The sequence below is a fragment of the Leucopleurus acutus genome (assembly GCF_964270905.1).
Source record: "Leucopleurus acutus genome assembly, chromosome: 11".
Taxonomy (NCBI): Eukaryota; Metazoa; Chordata; class Mammalia; order Artiodactyla; family Delphinidae; genus Leucopleurus; species Leucopleurus acutus.
The window spans coordinates 10,192,937-10,216,048 of record NC_139152.1 but is presented as its reverse complement, the minus strand read 5'-3'; the positions used below and the strand labels follow the sequence as shown (position 1 = coordinate 10,216,048).

At 41.5% G+C, this 23,112-nt stretch overlaps 1 protein-coding gene across 7 annotated transcripts in view; it reads left to right on the top strand.

Annotated features, from left to right (window-relative positions):
• Nucleotides 1–23,112, top strand: part of DUSP16 (dual specificity phosphatase 16) — an 85,833-nt gene that overhangs the window by 7,465 nt on the left and 55,256 nt on the right. For 6 of the 7 annotated variants that reach the window (XM_082850873.1, XM_082850870.1, XM_082850869.1 and 3 more), the window contains one exon: nt 4,871–4,933. The exons of the other annotated variant lie outside the window; for it this stretch is intronic. The gene's annotated coding sequence lies outside the window, so the exon portion shown is untranslated. The remainder of the gene's footprint in view (nt 1–4,870; nt 4,934–23,112) is intronic. 7 annotated transcript variants of the gene reach the window in all.

The window sequence follows — 23,112 nt, the reverse complement described above, 5'->3', positions numbered from 1 at the left end:
ATCTTTTGTTTATGTGGACTATATCTGTCAATATTTGGCATATTAGAAATCTGAGAAATGTTTAAAATACTTATTCACTTAAAAGTAATGAACACATGAAAGTGTAACATAAATAACATATTTTAATGAAAAAGGTATTCCAAAACAAAAAATGTAGTGAGACTGTCTCTAATGCATTGCTACATAGAAGATAGCTGGATTTTCATAACTGCTTTTATATTGTCTGTTGTGACATGTTGCTTTGTTTGAAGTACATGAAGAAACCCCCGCTGTACACAGATACAGAGTAGCAAAAGGGTGGGGTATCTTAGTGTCTTTTTCATATAATTGTGAACATTCTTCGGTATATCAAAACTCAGCAAGTGGTCGATTCTTAAGGGTTAGTTGCAGCGTTGAATCTGAAACCTTATCAATGAATTTTTCGTACTCTGTCATGTAAAAATCTGTTGGTCCACCTTGCACTTCGGATGGATCTCTGACCTGTGTGTGATTCTATGACATCATACATTGGTCATTTGAAAAATAACGGTTGACTGAGTGTTGACACACTTGATTACACAATATTTAGCAAATCACATTCATTAATATGACCATGAATCTCATCTAAAAAGTCTTTAGGAAGTGGGAAGCAGTCAAGATTTTGGTATGCAGTTCAGGTTTTCCAAAATTCTGATTTTTTCTTGAAAGCTCAAATTTTATCATCAGCAGCAGATATTGTTAGTTTCTTTCCTTGAAGCATCAGGCTGACTTTATTTACTTTAGAGAAAATACCAGGTACCTAAGTCTAAATAATTATATATAACAGTAAGTTGTCTGCCAGTCATTCTAAAAGAATGGGGTTTGTTACTTTTGCTAAAAGCAAAGATGGTATTCTCTGGAGGAAGTGTATAGTTTAGCTCACAACTCAATCGCATAAATGCTTTTCCTCAAGACGGCCTATGTATGAGGTATGTAGAAATGCTTTTTCTACATATTTGGTATCATGAAATGCTCACATTTCATCACACAGATTATTAAAAGGCCACGTTCTCAGGAGTGAGATTTAATAAAATTAATAACTTTTACTGTTTTATCAAAGGCATCTGTGAAACGGGCTGTTTAGAAACGGTTGATAGTGAAGAGTGTGATTATCACTGGTGGAGTTTCGTACCCTTGCCGTGATTCACGCTGACGTGCCAGCAGTTTTGCCCCCCATTTGCTTTTGTACCATCAGAGGAGATACCAACATGGTCATTTCAGGGTAAATCATGAGATTCGTAAAGTTATTTAGTACTTTGAGTAATTCAGCAGCACTCGTATCTGTTGCCAAGCATTCACATAAAAGAAGCCCTTCGATGATTAGTTGGCATGGATACTGGAATAATAAAAACAAAACTAAGTCCACCCGTGTCTGCAGATTTGTCCACTTATAAAGCAAAAGTACAGTGCTTAAGGAGAGGTATTAACTTGTAGACATTAACATTTAATTTGATGAGCTGCTGCATCGTTGCAAGGGCCACTGCTGTGATTTCTTTTACTGACCCTTCGCCCAGCAGACATTCAGCAGTGTCAGCGGGGCAAAGCTTTCTTAGTTTCTCAGCCATCCTGTGCACCGCTCCAACCCGTGCATTCTGACCATTTACTTTTATGATGCTTTTTCACTTCTAATTTGAAAACAGTCTTTCGCTTCTGAAGAGCTCATCACGTCAAACTTTAAAACATTCCATTTTTTTTCTTTAAACCCTCAGTGAATTCATTGGATGATAATGAGGTAGTGGAGATTATAGCCGATATAACCAAAGATTGCTCTTGCTAGGAACATAGAAGTACTGAGCACACACTGGAAACATGCATATTTATACCTTAAACTTGCTACCTTAGAACATTCTAAACACAAGAATATACAAGCATGTGTTTCCTTAGCTGTCAGAATGATACATTATCATTGCACACTGTGTATTCTCTGGATTCACTGTTGTGAAAAAGGCAGGTAACATCTTTGTATTACTAAAAAGAGTTTTGACATTGTGGATCCCCTGAAAAGGTCTCGGGGACCTCACACCGGGGCATCTCTGGATCACACTTTGAAAATGCTGATGTAAACTGGTGCCCTGTCCTAACATATTTTTAGAGGAGTCTAACATAGACATCTGTATCAATAAAGTAATGTTTCCATCTTAGCTGATTAATTTGTCAGCAAGAGGGAAATATGTTAGTGTGTGGGACGAGCCATGTGGTCCAGAGATCATAGTGGTGGAAGGTGGTGTAACCTCAGAGAGTGGTGGGTAAAGGGTAGACAGAGGGTGGAGTTGGTAAAAAGCGCTTTACGACTTAACAAAAAATGAGCATTTGTTCTCTCTATTTTTTTTTTAAGCTTAAAAAGCACTGGGTCTACATATATACGTTCATACTCATTTGTATCTATGCTCAAAATCGGGGTACTCAGCCATTTTTTTCCTTGAGTGACAGCAGGGGAGAGATGCTAGCACACCTGAGAGGAAAACAGATGTTCACGGCCATTGTCCGTTTCTTCCAACCAGGGAGGCTGTGAATGGAGTAGACATCAGTGATCACAGCCGGCGCTGCAGGCAGAACTGGGCTGTGGGCAGAGATGGAGATGAATGATGGGGGGCAGAGGAAGACTGTGGGGTGAACACAGGGAGAATGGGGCCCAGGGACATACAGAGGTGGATGCAGCTGGAGTCATGGAGATGAACGTATATTTGAAAGATTTCCATCAAAATACAGTTAAAATAACTATTGAAATAACTGTACTGGGTAGTCTGACTTCGAATGTCTTACCAGTATTCAAATTCTATTATTATAACCTGTGCAGGAGAAAACAGCAGTGCCATGAATTTGGTGTACTGCTGGTAAGTCTCTAAGCTTCGGTTACAGGCATCAGTATGTGAAAATGTTGACTGGGCCAGGTTTGGGGCTGCGAATTCAAGAATGAAATTTTAATATTTAATGTTTTACTAACAGGCAATTATGATTAAAGGAGACAGAAGAATTTAGTTCAGATAGGTATCATTCATCAGTTTGTTATTGATGTGGTACTCGTTTCCAGAAAGGATTTGAGATGGCAGAAGGAAGGATCAAAGTCAGTAATCAAGAGCAAACATGATTCTGAGTCACGTTTTTTTCCCTTATGTTTTATCTACTGGTGACGTTTATTTTAATAGGGTCATATAGTTGAGGTACTGTGACTATAAAGTAATTAAACTGGTCTCTGTTAACTATGCAGGAGACATATAATCTTGTCACTTTTTAGTTGCATATGTATAAGTACAGTATACATTTGTAATGGGAGTGCTTGGGCAAGAGAATCATAGGGCACACAAAGTATCTTTTTAAATTCAGTACTGCTTTCAGCTGTAGTTAACAGAAAGCCATGGGCAGAAGCTTAAACCATAAGCTATTTATTATTATGCAGTTCACAGAAGTTCAGAGGTCGGTGGTATCAGGAGGTCCAGCTGCTCAGCAGTGTCCTCAGGGCCCCAGGTTCTCTGCCGTCTTTTGCATGTTCCCTTACTGCCACCAGGTCACAAAATGGCTGCCTCAGCTCTAGGCATCACATCCCCTTTCAAGGCAAGAAGGAGGAAGTAGAGCAAGCAGTCCCTATTCCTGTGCTTGCCTGACAGAGAACAAAATCTTTCCCAGAAGCTTCCATCCAGTTTTTGCTGAAGTCTCTTTTGCTTGAACTGTTTCACACAAGACCGCCTCCCCTCACAGGAGATACTGGGCAAATGAGTGTAGGTACAAGGGGAATGGGTACCAGGTTTGGTGTAACGCACATCGTGTATCATTTCTTAGGCTTAGACACATTGCTTGCTGCCCAGGAAACACTGGGACTCAGCCATTAGAGGGGAGGAAATGTCTCTTGGGTGGCTGGCTGTGTGTCTGTTACAAATATGCAGAAAGGAAAGCACAGAGTATTCAGTAGCTCAATACATCAACTTTCCTTTAGTTCGGAGACTATTTTATGTGTTTCCTTCTTTCTTACACGTCCCCTTTTCTTTCTTATTTTAGTGGAAGGTTACACAGACCTGAATCCCAGTTAGTCGTAGAGCTAATTTAGAGACAATTAGGTCTCAACTTCCTCAACTGTGAGATAAGAATATTGTATTAGATAATCTCTGAGGTACCTTCCGGTTTAAACATTCTTATCTCTTCTTTTGTTCCTGTCTTTTGAGATCATTTCACATTTCTATCTTTTTAATCAAAAAAAGTGGACAGGGGAATCCCCTGGAGGTCCAGTGGTTAGGACTCTGGACTTCCACTGCTGGGGGCCCAGGATTGATCCCTGGTTGGGGAACTAAGATCCCACAAGCCACACGGTGTGACCAAAAGAAAAAAAAGTGGACAGGATTAGAGAGAGGATATAGAAGGGTTTGGTGTTTTATAGTCATCTTGATAGCTGGGCAGTGTCTCTAATAAAGATCTTGATGGTATAGAAGGTTGAAGCTTAAAATTAGGTTTTGGCTTTTTGGCAGTTAGGTAATATGATATTATTTATGCCCCAGATTTCCATTGAAAGTGGAAAGCTAATAGCATTTTTATTTTAATAGGGGAACATATACATATACGTGTACAGTCTGTAATCAAAATAGCCTCAGTACTGTGTTCTAAGAAAATGCCATCTGACCCAGCAGAGGAAGCATTTGAAGCACTGTAGGTTAAAACCTGGTAGAACACCGCCTTTTGTTTATGGAGCATTTGTTCTTATTTGTTAATAGTGTTTGCACTGCATATTTGCCTTAGATAAAATTAGAGGACAGCTAAAGGAGAGTGATACCCTTCATGCGTTGTAACAACTGAACTTGACTCGAATGAGGCAGAACCTTTGATGTTTCAAATGACTTGAAATGGGATTCTACTTGTGTTTCAGAGAGAGCGGTGATCTGGCTCCTCCCACAGAATCCCGTCAAGATTATATGAATCCGGATATACAGTGAGTTGAAAATCATATTCCCAATTCTAACAAATTACCAAGCAATTACACTGCTTATAAAGGAGGCTGTTGAAATGTTAACCTAAAAAGGATTAGTCTTCTATCCAACAAAAATCTTATAGAAGGATCCCAATGCAGTTTATTGTGTTTTATCAGTATTGGGAGATCCTGGAGATAAACATTATTAACTCTGGCATTCAAAGGGGCCAAAAGACATCTGCAGTTTGGAGTGTAATTTTAAGAATAAAATGGGGGTATGTATATATATTTAATAGCTGTTTTAAACAGCTCAGGGGCAGCGTCTAATTTCATTACTGCAGAATATCCAAATAACAGAAACTTTGCCTTCTACTGAAACCCTTTTAACCATATAATTAAAGCAGTTGGTTTCATTTTGCATTATGTGAGTGACTAAGAGCCTTGTTGATGTAAATATTCAGGAAGCTTGATTTTATAGCTTCTTGGTTTTATAACCAACAATAAAAATCATGTACAGTGGAAAACCCCTTCTTCTCCTGAATACAGTCCTAGCTGAAGGACAAACTCAAGCAATTTTTTCTGGCAAACGAATGACCTGTTTGGCAGGATCTTAGATGCTGCCAGTGGCTGTCTCATTATAGACTGTAATTAACATGATGTTACGGTGACACAGTATATGGTGGGGGGTTGGATTTCCAGGTACCAAGTGTTAGGCAGTATCGTATCCACTTGCCAGGAAAAAGTAGTTTTATACAAGTTCTTAATAAAAGTTATTGTGGAATCAGTGGAGATTTTTATTGTACAAATGACCTTAGTTCATTTATTACAATGAGCACTTGGGCTTCTGAGTCTGGTAGGCTTTTCTTCTGGACCAAAGATCCGTCCTTTTGGCGAGTGGTCGTCGGAATGTCACTGTCATCAGCATGAACAGGTATTGCTGAGTGACGTCTAAGAGTGAGGTATTAGAAGGGATGCAAAGAAGTGTAGCCTGTGACCCTGGTCATCCAGGAGTTTATGCTTGTTGCCAGCACCTCTTGATTGACTATCTGCTCTTCATGGTTTAAGCAAATCACTAGGAAACGTTATTCTTTGCCCTAGGGGCTCTTCATCCAGGGGTCCAGCACATCAGTCTCCACTCTCCTAGGCTGAGGGGTGAAGTCACAGTCAGAAGTGGAGGTCAGTCCACCTGAAGTCCTCTCCTGGCCATTCCCCCCTCTCACCTGTGACCGCAGAGCAGCCCTGCTCGCTGCATGTAGGAGCCGAGTGCTTGTTGGCTGCTACCGTAGGCTAGTTTAGGGGAAGGAAGACAGTGTCCTGGAGCAGTTCTCGCCCCTTTAGGTATGAAAGATTGGGAGGGACGCAGCAAAAAAGAGGGAAGAGATCTATTACCATTTTCTTTCTTTTCTTTTTTAAAAGAAATGTGGTTAAAAACAATGTAAAATTTCTCATTGTAACCATTTTCAAGCTACAGTTCAGTACTCTTAAGAATGTCCACAGTGTTGTGAAACAGACCTTTAGAACTTCTTACATCTTGCAGATCTGAAACTCTATACCCGTCAAACAACAGATCCCCTTTTCTCCCTCCCCCAGCTCTGGTAACCACCGTTCTATGTTCTGTTTCTATGAATTTGACTATTTTAAATACCTCATATAAGTGGAATCGTACGGCGTTTATCTTTTTGTGACTTAGTTCACTTAGTATAATGTCTTCAAGGTTCATCCATGTTGTAACATGTAGCAGGATTTCCTTCCTTTTTAAAGCTGAATATTATTGTATTATTATTGTGTGTTTAATCACATTTTGTTCATCTGTTGATATTGGGGTGGCTATTGTGAATAATGGATGTACAAATATCTCCTGGAGACCCTGCTTGTAATTCTATTGGCTAAATACCCAGAAGTGGAATACCTGGGTCATATGGTAATTCTATTTTTAATTTTTTGAGGAACTGCCATACTGTTTTATACAGCAGTTGTACCAATTCACAATCCCACCAACGGTGGACGAAGGTTCTAATTTCTCCACATCCTTGCCAACACTTGTGATTTTCGTTTTTTTATTTTTTTAAATAATGGCCATTCTGAAGGTGTGAGGTGATACCTCGTTGTGGTTTTGATTTGCATTTCTCTGGTGATTAGTAATGATGGGCATCTTTTCATCTCCTTGTTGGCCATTTGTGTATCATCTCTGGGGAAGTATCTAGGTCCTTTGCCCATCTTTTGATCGGTTATTTAATTTTTTGTCGTTGACTTGTAAGATGCCATTTTCTCGTTAAAATATGAATTAGCAGAGTAGAACTGCTCACAGATCAGGTGGGCTATAGTGCAGAATACAGAAATGCAGTGAGCGGAGCAGAGGAACTGCAGTAACTGCGGAGGAACTCCCCCATCTTTAGCCACTATCAGTGCAGCTTGTTTAATTGAGGGCTTTACTTCCAAAGAGGATTTGAGGCCTCATTCATCCTCCTCTTCCTATCCCTCCTCCTCCTTATTACCTATAAAACCAGGGGGGTGGACAAGGTGATAACTGAGGTGTCTTCCAGATCTAAAATACCGAGTTTTGAGAGCATTGCTTTTTACCAACTAACCTCTAACATCTAAAGTTCCCTTGGAACCTCGGTCATATGTGACTCCTAGACTAAGGAGTCTTTGTTGATGGCTAGTAAGAAGCACTCCACCGAAGTCCTATTGGATCTTTGGTTTGCTAACTTTTTATTTTATATTATTTTATTAATTTTTAAATGCATTTATTTATTTTTGGCTGCACTGGGTCTTCGTTGCTGTGCGTGGGCTTTCTCTAGCTGCCGTGAGCGGGAGCTACACTTCGTTGCGGTACGCGGGCTTCTCGTCGCGTGGCCTCTCTTGATGCAGAGCATGGGCTCTAGGAGCACGGGCTTCAGTAGTTGTGGCACGCAGGCTCCGTGTTTGTGGCTTGCAGCTCTAGAGCGCAGGCTCAGTAGTTGTGGCGCACGGGATTCCTGCTCTGCAGCATGTGGGATCTTCCCGGACCAGGGATGGAACTCTTGTCCCCTGCATTGGCAGGCGGGTTCTTAACCACCGCGCCACCAGGGAAGCCCCTGGTTTGCTAACTTTTAACTCCTTTGGCTCTTTATAGTGTGGTGTCACCTGCAGATCCTGGGCCTACAGGTCAGTTCTTTAACGGCCGCCTCACACGAGTCCTCACACGTGGTAGAGTGCTCGGGCTTGGACTTCGCCCTGGAGAAATACAGCAGTTGTTAGTTTTTAAACCTATTCACAGTCATGGGGAAATAGAAGCCAAAGTTCATTGGAGAGTGTATTTGTTGTTTTGAACACACAGAACAAACAGAACTAAATTCAGTGAATTCTCATTTCTGTAAAACTAGCTATATTTTTGTGTTAAATGCTAGGTTTAAAGAAATCGTACCCAACTGATTTGTTTATTCCCTGTCCATGGCTTTCATAGTGATATTTTGGTAATAATTTTTAAAAAGTAATGTGATCGTGGTGGTTGATGTTGAAGGTTACCGTGGACTCTGATAGGACATGCTTAGAATTACTTTTAGATTTCAAGCACTTGGTAGTTTTAATTTTTTGCATCTCACAGATACCGTCTGACAGATAACCAGTCTTTAGGGAGCTCATCTTAGTTATATGGAGTTACGTTATCGCCATACGGCGCTGTGACTTAAAACGCTCTGATGCTAACGGTATTCTATGAGGTAATAAGGTAAAGAAGCAGAATCCAGTAAACCCCATAGGAATAGGTGAGGAATATGCATGATGACTCAGAAAGAGCGAGTTTCTGGTCGTGCTCGCAATAGAACCCAGGCTATCTAGTCCAGCAGTGTCTTTGTCCTGGGCCATCCGAGGCATCTCCATTGCCTTCTGGCCTGTTGTCAGGTCTTGATGGAATATCGCCAGTCCCTTCTTTTGCCAAAATGCTAGATATAGCCAGTGTGTGAGCAGGGGACGGGTAGTGCAGGGGCCGAGGCAACTTCAGAGAGCTACATCGTGAAAAGCTGCCCAAATGTTCAGAGCCACCTGATGTCATCCTTCATCTAGATTATACAGTCCACTCAAGGACTGAAAATGCATTTGGTAACATGATGATTTCATAGCAAAAGATTATCTAGGCCCTGTGGGGCTCCTCGTCACCATCCCTCTGGTCATAGGTTAGTCATTTAATTATGAAAAAACATAACCCCCGGAACACAGGTAAAGTGAAAAGGCAAGACTAACTTATGGTTGGTAATTAGTAGCCCAGAATTCATCAATGTCAAAAGGGTGTAAGGTTTCCCCTCCAAATGGTAGCATTTCATAAATTTTATAATATATAAAACTATCACGTTTCCATTTTTCATCCATTTATTTATGTTGCATGGGAAATGTAACTTCTATACATTTTGGTTTCTGGTTTCTAAAAGTATGTGATGTTACTATTATTACAACATCAATATCATTTGTAATGGGAGTTCTTTTTCCTTTTGGGCGATTCAGAATCCAAATATTAAACATCACAGGGGTACAGAAGGCTCTCAGACTGTGATTTGGTCATCATGCCTCTCATCTGCTTTGTATTTGGGGGGAAATACTTGCTAGGAAATGTGACCGAAGGGATCTTACAGTTTTGGCTAGGTGGTAGGATTTTAGAATATCATTAGACTTCATTTATGCATGTACCTTCTAACCTATTATTAGAGTAACAAGATTTGATCATTAAGTAAGCTTTTCTAATTAAATTGGGAATGTACATATAAAAATGTTTTGATAGTATTAAAAAATCAGTTAATATAATTTACCACATTAACTGTAAAAGGTAGAAAAATCATATGACTGTCTCAGTAATTCAGGCAAACTATTTGTTAAAATCTGGTATCTGTTCATGATAAAAAGTTCTTAGCAAACAAAAATAGGAACTTCCTAAATGTGAACCAAGTTCTGGTGAGGATGCAGAGCAAATGGAACTTTCATATGTTGCTGGTGGGAGTGCAAAATGGTATGGCTATTGCAGAAGACAGTTCAACAGTCTCTTATGAAGATAAACGTACACTTACCTTACGACTCGTCAGTCCTGCTCCTGGGTATTTACTTAAGAAAAATGAGAAATTATGTTCACACAAAAACCTGTCCTCAAATATTTATTCAGTTTTATGAATAATCACCCAAAACTAGAAAGAACCCAAATATCCTACAACCGGTGAATGAATATACAAATGGTGGTACATTCCTACAAACTATTGATAAATGCAACGACAGGTATGACTCTTAAAGGCAGTATGTTGAGTAAAAGAAGGCACTGTCAAAAAGTGATGCACTCTATGATTCAATTTAAGTCATATTCTAGAAGGGCAAAGCTATAGGTATGGAGAACAGGTCAGTCAGTGTTCAGGGTGGGGAGAAGGTGCTGATTACAAAGGAGTGGCATGAAGAAATTTTCTGGAGTGATGGAAGTGTTCTGTCTTGGTTGTGGTGATGGTTACATTATACATCTGGTCAAAACTCATAGAACTATACACCAAAAAACATGAATTTTACTTTTTATAAATTAATATTTTTTAAAAAGTAAGTTTAGGTACCAGGTCAGTGTGTGAAATCTGTATTTCCGTATAGCAGTAGTAATCAGAAAATGAAGTTTTAAGAAAGATGATATGTATAATAGCATCAAAAAATATCAAATACCTAGGACTAAATCTAATAAACGATGTCTGAAATCGTTATACAAGCTGATTCTGAAATTTATATGGAAACACAAATGGCCAATTAGTCAAGGTAATGTTGAAGGAAAACAAATTGCAGAATTTACACTATTGTATATGCAGTGTAGAATAAACAAATAGATCAGTGGAATAGAACAGAAACCAGAAACAGACCCACAATTAATATATAAAAGTATGTGTGTATTTATAAGTAATACATATATTTTATACACACACACACATATACACACAATTTATGATTAAGATGGCATCATACAGCAATGTGGAAAGAAAAGTCTGTTCAGTAAATAATCCTGGATCAATTGCTTATCCATATTGAAAAAACCTAATTTTTTCCCCCTACCTCGCATCATACACACAAAAGAATTCCAGGTCAATTGTAGATCTAAATACAGGAAGTTAAAAAAAGCTTCTAGAGGTGCTCAACACAGTAGTTATCAAATAATGCTCAATAAAACTAGAGTGAATTATCCCTGCACACTGACCAGAATAGCTAAAATTTAAAAAACAAATACAGCAACAAAAAACTTGACGATATCAAGTGTCAGCAAGGATGCAGAGCACCCAGAACTCTCAAACACTGATGGTGAGATTGTAAATTAGCACAATTGCTTTGGAAAATTGGTAGTATTAGAGTTCTACACGCTCATTGTGCCTCTGACCCAGCAAATCCAGTCCTAGTTGTATACCCAACAGAAACGTGTGCTTATGTTCACCAAAAGACGTGTACAAGAATGTTCGTAGTATAATTCATAACAACTCTGAACTGGAAACAACCCAAAAGGTCCATCAGTAGAAGAATGGAGAAATATAATACATCGTTGTATATTCAGTGAAATACCATAGAACAGCAAACAGGAAAAACTACTGCTATTGACAACAACATGGGCTCGAATATAATGTTGAGTAAAAGAGTTCAGACACAAAGAAGTTCAAAAACAAGGAAAGTAGGACTTCCCTGGTGGCGCAGTGGTTAGGAATCTGCCTGCCAATGCAGGGGACACGGATTCGAGCCCTGGTCTGGGAAGGTCCTACATGCCACAGAGCGACTAAGCCGGTGCGCCACAACTACTGAGCCTGCACTCTAGAGCCTGCGGGCCACAACTACTGAAGCTCGCGTGCCTGGAGCCCATGCTCTGCAACAAGAGAAGCCACCGCAGTAAGAGGCCTGCACACTGCAATGAAGAGTGGCCCCCACTCGCCGCAACTGGAGAGAGCCTGTGCTCAGCCACGAAGACCCAATGCAGCCAAAAAATTAATTATTTATTTAAAAATACAAACAAAACTAATATACGGGTAAGGAGTCAGGATAGTGGTTACATTTAGGGAGGGAGATTAGTTGATGGGATGGTATATGAGGCCAACTTCTGGAATCTTCTAGTACTTGATCAGGATGGTAGTTATATGAGTATGTTAACTTAGTAAAAGTTCTTTGTACATTCATGATTTGTATGCTTTTTGGAATATATGTTATATTTGAATTTAAAAAGTTTGTTAAAAGAAATATTTTGAGTTAACCATAGGAGTGAACGGCATCCAAGATTATATTTGTTTTCATTAGTAAAGTTCATATTATCAGTGTTGTAAGAGAGAAAATTATTTGTATCTACAGATACAAATAACTAGCTCCATAAATAAATATAGAGAACAGGTTTAAATTCTTTCCTGACTAAATCAAGACATTCCTAGGCTTCTTGAGTGTTTATTTTATTGCTTTTGTGGCTAGGGATAAACCCATTCTTCCTGTATCCCTGTTTTGTGGGGTTTTTTTTTTTTTTCCTTCATGAAAGAATATATTGTTGGAAACCATTCTATATCAGTACATATAGATAGACATCTTTCTTTTTAGAGTCATGTGGAATATAATATATTTAGACCATTTATCATTCATTGACATTGAGATTGTTTCTGACTTTATAATTACGCAATGTTTCAGTGAACAGTGTTTCACATAAAATGTATTTGAGCAAGTATATTTATATAGGATAATTGATTGAAAGTAGAAGTTTTGGATCTTACAGTATGTGTAAATTATTTTAAACTTTTTGTTTGGAAATAATTTTACACTTAGAGAAAAAAGATCAGCATCTACTATTAATAGTTTTCTCTCTTTGCTTCATCACTTGCCCTCTCTCTTCACATATATACATGATTTATTTTCCCATTTGAGAATAACTTGCACACATCATGGTCCTCTGTCCCCAAGCACGTCAGTGGGTCTCCAAAGAACAAGGACATTCTCCTACCCGCAGTAGGGCTGTTAAACCCAGTAAACCTAGCCTGGATTTAATACCTCTGTTCAGTCCACCATTTTTATTCCCATCTTGTCAGTCAATCCAACAACAGTCTTCATAGCATTGTTTCCCTCTAGTACAGGATCCAGTTGAGCATCAGATACTGCCTTTACTTGTCACATATCTTTCTAGTTTCCTTTTCTTTGGTGTAGTTCCTTGGCCTTTCTTTGTCTTTTTTAAAAAAATTACTGAAATATAATTCACTTACCATAAAATTTATACTTAAAAAAAATCGAGATAAAACTCACAAGTATAAAATTTATCCTTTTAAAGTATACAAATCAGTGGTTTTAGTGTATCTACAGAACTGTGCAACCATCACCGCTGTTGAACCATCACCCCAAACAATCCTTTTACACATTAGCAGTCACTCCCCATCTCCCTCCTCCCCCCTTGTGTGTCTGGTTTCTTTCACTTAGCTTAATGTTTTCAGAGTTTATCCGTGTTGTCGCTGGTATCAAATCCGTTCCCTTTAATGGCTGAGTAATATTCTGTTGTCTGGATATAGACACATTTTGCATATCCATTCATCAGCTGAGGCACTTCGGGGCCATTATAAATAATGCTGCTATGAACATGCTTGTACAGGTTTTTGTGTACGTGTTTTTAGTACTCTCATATCTAAATTCTGATCTAGGCTTCATATCTCACTATAGTGCTCTACAGAACTTGCTTGGACATTGTTTCCTCTAGGGTTTGTAATGGATCACGAGTACAGTTTCCACGTGCAAAACCCACAGACGTGGCGGGCTGACTGTATTCACTGTGCTACGTCATTTTATTTAAGGGACTTGAGCATCCTAGGATCTTGGTGTCCATGCGGGCTCCTGTAATCTATCCCTGTGGTTACTGAGGGATGACTGTAGTCAGAGAAACAATTGTCAGGGAGACGTGGACCAGGCAGTTTTGTCGTTCTCAAGTGGTGTGTAGACTAAAAAGCCTGAGGACCGTGGGTCTAGACAGCTGACTTCTACTGTCTACAGCTATTTAGATGGCCTGGCTCCTGAGAACTTATGCCTTTTGCCTGCCTTACTGGGCCTTCCAATAAAATGGACTAATTTTAACGAGTTCCTCCTTTGTATTCTTCCTGATTACCTTTTGCAAGAGATGCTGCTGGCAGAAGTTAAGTCAGTGTAATCTTGTCAGATAACTGTCAGAGTTGTAAAGCGGGTACCTGCCTTTCATTCTTCTCTTTTTTGTGTTTGTATTTGTGTTGGGGGAGGGTACTGTGCGTACCTGGGGTCTGAAGGAAGATGAACCTCCTTCCCCCTCCCCGCCTTCCCCTCTGCTAGGTCAGTGCCACAGTGACAACCAGCAGCCTGTCTGCCTCCTGAAGACGGGTCTGTGTTAGGTGTTGCCTGGCAGGAAACAGCCACCCTTCAAGGACCAGATGCACAGAGGTTGCCTCCAGAATTGGTAGAAGGTGACGTCCCCGCTTCCTCCAGACTTCCCTTGGCCAGAGGTTGTTCGTGAATACAGGTTGTGTAGCATCCTCGGAGCTGGGGTAGGAGAACATCCAGAGGGACACATGTGCTGGTGAGATTCATCGCCGCCCCCTCGCCGACCTCCAGACGCCACCCCTGGAAGTCCTCCCTTCTCTTACTCTTGGAGACCTCCCGTCCTGCTGAGCCTGGCAGATGGCCTGGGTACAGATTTTATTTCTATGGTATTGTCTTAAATTGTGTCCTCCCGAGGTACTTGAGCAAAGAGGCTTGCACAGACAGGATGTTCAAAAGCGGTTGTTCAGTGAATGAGCCACGGGGAGACCCACTGTTCGAAGGAGACAGCCTGTGAACACTTCCCAGGCTAGTTTCTTCTACTGTATGTTAATAAGGTGTATTATGAATAAAAACTCCTGACTTTGGTTGAATGCCACCTTTTTTTTTTAAGAAATTGCTGGCAGAACCTTGAGAAGGGTGGGGATATCCTTTGTTTAATATAATATAGATTGTTTGGCTGGAGGCGCAAATCTTGGTTTCTGTCATCAGCTTATTAAATGAAGTTTTACAGGATTGGACTAGAGAGAGGAATTACAAAAGATTGTCTGCCCTTGTAGTGGTGATTTGCCCTTAGTAATGGGAAATTCCTGGGCGCAGATATTTAACTTGCATTTGTTTGTACGCAGGTGAAAACTGAGCTCTACCTTGTCTCCTCCCAGCCTTTAAAAGCCTTTTTTTAAAGACATCTACCTCTAACAAACAGTGAAAACAGATTGGAAACTGGGTTGCTTCAACCATGAGCTGTTTGATTAAGCCACAGTGGGGTTCTGTGCCCCAGCATATCCTTGTGGCCTTCTGTTGGGTGTCATAAGTGAATTGTGCTCCTTTATTATTACTGGAATTAGAGAAACTGCGACACTGAGAACTTGCTCCATTACCTGATAATCTATCCAGAACCCCAGGCTTCCAGCAGATGTTATAACACACATACCTCAAGAAATAGGGCAGACGAGTTACAGCACCGTGTGCAGCACCAGATGTCTCCTTTGCTCCCTTTTAAACTCTGCCTTGCAAGTGGCCTGTCTTTTGTGACCCTTGGGAGGAGGTAAAGAATCCACCTGTACCTGTTTGGGTAAAGCATACTGATGCCTGGGGCCCACTCCCCAGGGATTCTGATTTGTCGGTCTGAGGTACTTCAGGATATTTAAGAGCTCCCCGGGTGACTTCGTATGCAGGCAAGGTTCAGAAATACTGTATTAGCCAAAATACTTCCCCATTCATCCTGTGTTAATAGCTTTTTAGTCAATGTTCCAATTTACAAAGTACCGCTCTTCCACATACTCACTGTGTTCTCACAGCGACTCAGTGAAGCAGACCAGCTTCTGCTCCCAGGGTTCCGCAGTCTTCGTGAGTGTTCTGTGAAGGCTTGTCGCCTCATTGCTTGGTCCTCTGCTTTGTGCGTGGCTGTTTGTAACCGCGTGGCGGGCTGGCCTTTTGATGAGGCCCCTCCTCTTCACAGCCACACGCATCAGGCGTTTAAAAGGGTGTGTTATTTTTCATCTTTTGAAATCTGTTGCTTTCTGTGCCTTTCAGGAGCCTATTAAAATTTGCAAAATGTTTGGTTAAGCTCTGTAGGGTTATGGAAAGCCCTGTTCATAGAAACTCTAGTCTCTGTTCCACCGCTGACGAATTGTGTGACTTTGGGCAAATACTTCGCATTTTGTAAATGGATATTATTAACCTACCAGAAGGCATGCACTAGACTAAATGGACGTCCTGCTTCAGCTGTGAGAGTCGGATGGTCTCTGGCTGACTGCCCATTCCTCCATTACTGGCAGTTCCTGTTGCCATTATGTTCAGTTCAAACACAGCTTTCACACCTTTCTGTCCTCCAGGTGAGAGAGACTGAAGATCAGTAGGTCTTGACAACTCATTGAATGTGAACATTGAGAGACCCCGTCGTGTCTTTTTTTTTAAATTTATTTATTTTTGGCTGCGTTGGGTCCTCGTTGCTGCTCGCGGGCTTTCTCATTGCAGCGAGCGGGGGCTACTCTGTTGCGGTGCGCGGGCTTCTCATTGCGGTGGCTTCTCTTGTTGCGGAGCACGGGCTCTAGGTGCGCGGGCTTCAGTAGTTGTGGCAGTTGGGCTTCAGTAGTTGTGGCTCGCGGGCTTAGTTGCTCCGCGGCATGTGGGATCTTCCCAGCCCAGGGCTCAAACTCGTGTCCCCTGCATTGGCAGTCGGATTCTTAACCACTGTACCACCAGGGAAGTCCCCCAAATGTGTCTTGAGGGCATTGTTTTTCAAACTTAAAGATGGACTTAAAAATGACCCTAAGAAACTTCTGGAGCATTTGTCAAAAATACAAATTCACAGTCTCCACTCCATACCCTAAGAATGGATCTTCAGGGGTGGGGCCTGGGTGATTATTTTTATCAAGTTCCTAAGTAATTCTTTTGATTAAACAAAAGTGGGAAGTTGCTCTCTAGGGAATTGAATATAGTAGGCACTCAGTAAATGAACACATGTCTATTCTACTAACCCATTTCATTTTTCTTCCTGTAGTTTTACAGATTAAAGTCCACAATCCTAGAATTCAGAAAAACAAACACTATTTGCAGGAGAAAAAACTAAACATTGGCTGCACTGTACTTAGTGCTCTGTGATGCTTACGTGTGTTGATAGCAAATGTGATAGGTTTCTTTTAAACCTATTTGGGAATCTAGGCAGAAGGATGAAACAATAGAGCTGTATGAACATTATTCTTAGGCTCTATGCCATGGACTACATTTTAGATGAGATGGTGAAATTGGATATTTTGGTTTTTAAGTCAGTGAGTTACTTAATAGACAGTCCTGCAGTCTGCTTTACACTAAGTTCACTTGTGGCAGGCATACTGTATTTGTAATCATTTTGCTTTTAATTTTAATTTTGCATATATGGTCTTTGATACTGAAGGTTACATTTGGAAAAGGAACATTGCCCTGTACTAAGCCGTATATACTTATATTGCTTTGTCTGGAATGCATTTGCAGGCCATGTGCCTTGGAGCACGGTTGTCACAGGAATGTGTAATTACATTTTAAAAATCTCTTTAATTTTTTCAGACTACTGAGTCACTGTTGGATAAATCCCATGATTCTGTATTAAAACTTATTTTGGTTAATGATGCCTACAAAATAATTTTTACTTAGCTAATGCAGAGAATAGGCCCCAGTACCTCGACTTCCAAATCTTCTTTCCTTCTCTGAACAGCATGAGAATGACATGAGTTATGACTGATTAAAACTATATAGTTTTAATTTTCTGTTGCAAAAGTTTTATATACATATACACTCATATATAATGGAAAATTGGGAAATTACTGAAAAATATTCAGTATATAGGAGCAAGTCACCCATAATGCCAACATCGGACTTCACCTCTGCTTACATTCTGCTTTACATAATTTTGACCTTCTACTATGTCTAATTCTTTTGGTTTCTCAACAGGCCCTGACTAGTAAAACTTGAACTTGTACATGTTGCTCGTTCTGCTTGATATCGGTTCATCTGAAGCAAGGACAGAATGGGTATTGAGATATTTTCAGATGATGTCCTCATGGTGGAATAATTTAATAATGAAGTCTCAGCAGCCCTTTGCATGGGCACTTTCAGTCAGGAAGTACGCTATTTCATAAAGGTGTTTTGCGCCCGGCGTGCTGCCTTGGATTTTGACCCTCCCAGCCTCTTGGATCTTTCTTTTCCTGTCAGATTTTACAGTCACCCTCCTAGGCAGAGCCCATCCTCAGATCACTAGAACTGTAAAGGTGGTAACCGGTTAGTCTCCTTTCTCCTGTTTTCTCCTTTCAATCCCTACAAGGCTCCCAGAGAGACATTCCTCTGTGATGTTCTCCTGTTCTGTTCCTGAAGTTCGCGGTGGCTTCGACGGCTGTAGACGTCCAGGTGTGTCAGCAGCGGCCCTTCCTACTTCACCAGCTTATCCGTTACTCGCCGAGGCAGTCTGTGCTCTGGCCGGGAAAAGCTGCGCACGGCCCCTCCCTCTGCCTTTGCTCCTGCATTGCCTTCACCTGCAGTTTTCTTCCCTCTTCTCTCTTGCAGTTCAGTCCCTGTTTTCCTTCAGAACGCCGGGAAGCCTTCCTCTCTGAGCTGCTGTACATCTGCCAGCACATTATCATTTTGTGTTTGTCCAAATGTCATTTTTTAAAACGATTTACTCAGCCAATTAACATCAGGGACCTGCCATCTCTTCTGTTTTTCTCACAGTGCCCTGCATTGGTTTAGACACCTACGTTAATTTAACTTAAACCAATACAGACTTTGGTATTTTTCAGAGAGGGAAAGTGAGGCTTTGGTAGGAAGGTGTTCCCTGCTGCATGCGGCATGCCGGAACCCGACCGGTGTCACGCCAGAGTTGATGGAGGGAGTTAAGATGACAGAACAACGTATTAAAAAAGAAAAAAAAATAGCAAATAGAAACACCATCCTCTCCAACTTTCATCACAGAGCACGTGTTTTGTGAGAAATTTCTTTTTTTTTTTTGGCACTCATGGTTCTTTATTTTATTCTGTGGGTTATAATCCATTACTGTTTATTTTGCTATTCAGATTGTGTGGGAAATCCTTTTTTAAAAATTAGCCAGCAGAGTCACTGGGCGCAGAGCTAAGAGGCCGGCCGTCGTTTAGGTCTCCTCTCTGCCTTTTCTTCTTCCTCTCGGGAGGTCCTCGGGCTGGGGTTTGTGCTCACCCGAGGCTGGGGGTGGAGGAAACAGGCAGGGTGGGCGGGGATGCTGCTGACACAGGTGCCGGCGGGCTCCGGATGAAGACAGCTCTGTCCACACGTGCAGCACTTGCTTCCTGCCTCAGACCCAAGCTCTCCGTTACAGAATAATTCAGATCTTGTTAGTTTCTAAATAATCTGGTGAGAAGACACTGAGCGTTTGTATTGTCTTCCTCTGAGGTTTAGGTAGGGATGTAACTTTTAGTGTCTAGATCATCAGGGCATTTGAGGGCTAGTGAAAATGTAAGATCCCGAAGTAATCATCTCTACTCAGTATGACCACGGATGAAATAACCTCACTGGAAAATTTCACCTCTCTCCTCCGAAATAAAAGTTTTTATTGTAAGGTAACAAATAATCAAAAGATTTTAAAGGTTGACAAAACACCTGAATCCACGGAAGTGTGGGTCAAAGCAGGCTGGAGCAGTGATGACTCTTCACTGTAACAGCAACACATGTGGGGCCTTGGCAGTTCCCCCCGAAAAAGAAAATTAATGATTAATGATAAGGGGTAAACCTTAGAAAGGAAGAGGCTCGGTTTCAATACCAAGGAGAGAAGTTAAGGTGAATATGAAGGGAGAGAGGGAGTGAGAAAGAAACATCAAGGCGTCTGAGCACCGGTCAGGGCACAGAAGTTGCCATTTGGTGATGTGTGTTAGAGCCAAATTATAGGACAAAGATAGAAGGTGGAAAGGACAGAGAGGAAAAAGTAACTACAGGTGAGGACAGGACACAGTCGGGCTCCCATCTCGGGAGCATCTTGGGCTGCTCTGCGGTCTCCTTCTGTCTTGTGGCGCTATGATTCTTCGGCCCAGGTCCCGGCCCCGTCACCCGCTTTGCCCTGTGGTGCAGCCTCCTGACACCAGTGACTCCCCGGGCCTCAGAAGGGGAAGCGTGAAGACAGATGCAGTGACTTAAATTAGCCCGGGAGCCTGGAGGGAACAGCGATGCTGCTGCTGCCGCCGCTGCCCCTTCCTCTGCCCCTCCTCCGACCTCCTTCCCTTTCTTTCTTCCTTACCTGGTAGCGTAACAGTCCCAGAGGGGAATCCTGCAAATTCTGGGGCTGGCAGAGAAGCGGGAGTCATTGTCTTGGAGCAATGGAGATCCTCCACCACAAAGGAAATTGTCTGCTCACCATGCTTTTTGAGGAGCCATTGTCCAGGAGTTACGTTTTAACTTGTCTGTTGGAGGATGCAGACTGACTCCTCAACGTGACTGCCCGATGATCACATCCGCCCTGCCACTCTGTCCTTGTCAGGGCAACTTGCTAAGACCTGAGATGCGCTGACGGCGATCTCATCATATCCTTAGATAATCCTTAGATGTTACGTGATCACAGGTGAGGAAACAACAGGCTGGAGGATGTGACCCTTGCTGTGACAGTTTTGCATCTTCGTAGAGGAGCTGAACTTAGGAACAAGGTCTCCTGAGTCTTGGTCCACAGGTTTTTTTTTGTTTTGTTTTGTTTTGTTTAAATAATACACCATAAAACCTCGCTTGTTTCTAAGTTCCTAGGGTTGGTTTTGGCATCAAGGGGAAAAGAAACTGAGCCGGCCTGGGATGGAGGTGGTTGGCACAGAGAGACAGACAGGAGCCTGTGGTGGAGGGTTTTGTGATTGTCGAGCTTCGTAGCTCCCGCTTTCACTGTCAGTGGAGCGGAGCAGGGGGCCGGCAGCTACCCCTGGCCTGGCTGGTGTCCCATTTTTGAGGCCCCAGGGTTATTTTTAGCCTCAGGGCCTTGGAAGCAGGTGTGGTCCAGGCTTGAAGGCCACGCCTGGAATCTGTTCAAGTCTTGTGCACGTCTGTTTAGGAGCTGAGGACAGTGACGGGGCCGCTTAGCGACTCTGTGCAAAGAATTTGTGCTTTTCCAGTGAGAGGAGTAAAAGTCACACGGTGTTTCATTTGCGATGCTTTAGGTAGGTTTGTTTTGGAAACTTTATAAATTGAAATACATTTTAAGAGTGGTAGGGAATATATTAGAAAGCTAGCTACGAGTCCTTTGTATACAGAAAGAAAACCCTTGGGTATTAAAAGAGTTACAGCTCAGCTGACCCTTTTGAAAAGTCCAGGTTTATGGTCACAAGTGTGTAATTTGAAATTTGAGTTTTCTCACCCCCCAAACGTTATTGTTACTAAAATGATCCTTTGTAAGTCCTTTTGTGAAGTAGAGATTCAGCTTTTTACCTTGAGAGTAAACATCAGCTTCCCTATATCGTGTTTGTTGATATTCTTGCTTTGCCCAAACCCACACTTTTTTGTCGTCGTTGTGTGTGTGTGTATACATTTTTTTTTTTTTTTTTTGGGCCGTGCCACGCGGCTTGTGGGATCTTAGTTCCCTGACCAGGGATCGAACCTGGGCCCAAGGCAGTGAAAGCACCGAGTCCTAACCACTGAACTGCCAGGAAATTCCCAGCCCACACTTTTCTTGAGAGCGCTGTTCAGGAGGGCTAGAGCCCCCAGGACCCGGGTCTGCGTGGATGTCATGCCCTTTCTCTAATTTTTTTCTGCACTTTCCAATATTATGGGAAAGAAAAGAATATAATAAATGTTACCCTTACCCAAGCAAAACTATTATGACATTTTTGAATATATATGTTCGTGTGTTTGTATATATGCGGGTGTTTGAGGTTCTGCTTTACCTGCTGTTCTGTACTTTGATTTTACTCTCTTTATATATCATGATTATCTTTCATTATTGGTCATGTTTACTTTGGTCGTAATATCTTTAGTAATTTAGCTCTTTGTCAGGAAAGTACACCTGTTAGATAGTGGAATTTTGCTGTTTGGGGGTAGGTGGGCTAACTGTGGTGCATGGATAAAGATGATAAGTTTATATTAGCATTACCTACCCCCCTGAATACAGTAATCTCTCTTACAAAGACCTTGTGGTAAGGATTCGATACACCTTCTGACAAGGAGAGCTCCTTGAAAGCATTTTTCTTTATTTTAACGTAAACCTCCTTTAAATGATTTCCTTGTTGTATAGCTCTATTCAAGCATGCATCTTGTTCAACATGTCTTTGATGTTTTCCTACATTCTGTGTTATAAAGCCAAGATTCTGTTATTAGGTACTACACATTTGTGGAGTTGGAAGAATTGTATTAAATTAGCATTAATAGTAATCTTTCTTGTTACAGTGTTTCTTTTTATTTCTTTGCCAAGTAATGCACTAACATAGGAACCACAGCTTCTTCCTTTGTAGTTTTAAGGAAGAAACTATACTAAACTTTCTTGTGTGTTTGTGTGTATATATTTTACGCTTAAGTTAAAGGTTCAAGTGACTAAAACTGCTTCATTTCCAAAAGATATAACCATAGTTCTGAAGGAAGACTGAACACCTGCCACATCTTTTCCTGGCATTTGCCCAATTCAGCATTACCTTGGTCAACATATTCATTGGCCTCAAGCCCTCACATAGAGAACTAGTCTCCCAGGCGTCCACGTAGCCATCTTCCACCTCCCTCATGGGCTTTACTTGACCATCAGAGCGAGGACTTCTCTGACTACTCTGTTTAAAACTTTAACCCCTCCACCTCCGTTCTCCTTCTTCTTTCCCTGCTTAATTTTTTCTCCATGGCACTGATCACCATCTCTCACGCGACACGTTTTGTTGTTGTTGCTGTTTATTGTGCATCTTGTCATTCAGTTAGAAACTCCAGGAGGACAAGAGATTTTGCCTCGTTCGTTTTGGTTGCATTTCCGCAGCAGTGCCTGACACTTATTAGGTGCCCGATAACCATTTGTTAGTTGACTGAATGAGCTGCACTAGGCCTGACGGATGCTCAGGAAAACCAGGATGTACCAATTATTCCCCAGCTAACATTCTGAATCTCTCCTCCCCTGCCTCCAGCCCAGCTTTATTGCAAATATCCTTGCACAACGGGTTCTCCTCAGCTCTCAGATTAAACCAGCCTCTGGCCACATTCCTCTTGCCAGCCACTCCATCCAGGGGTCCTTCATTCCCACCCCCTCAAGACTACTGCTTCTGGGG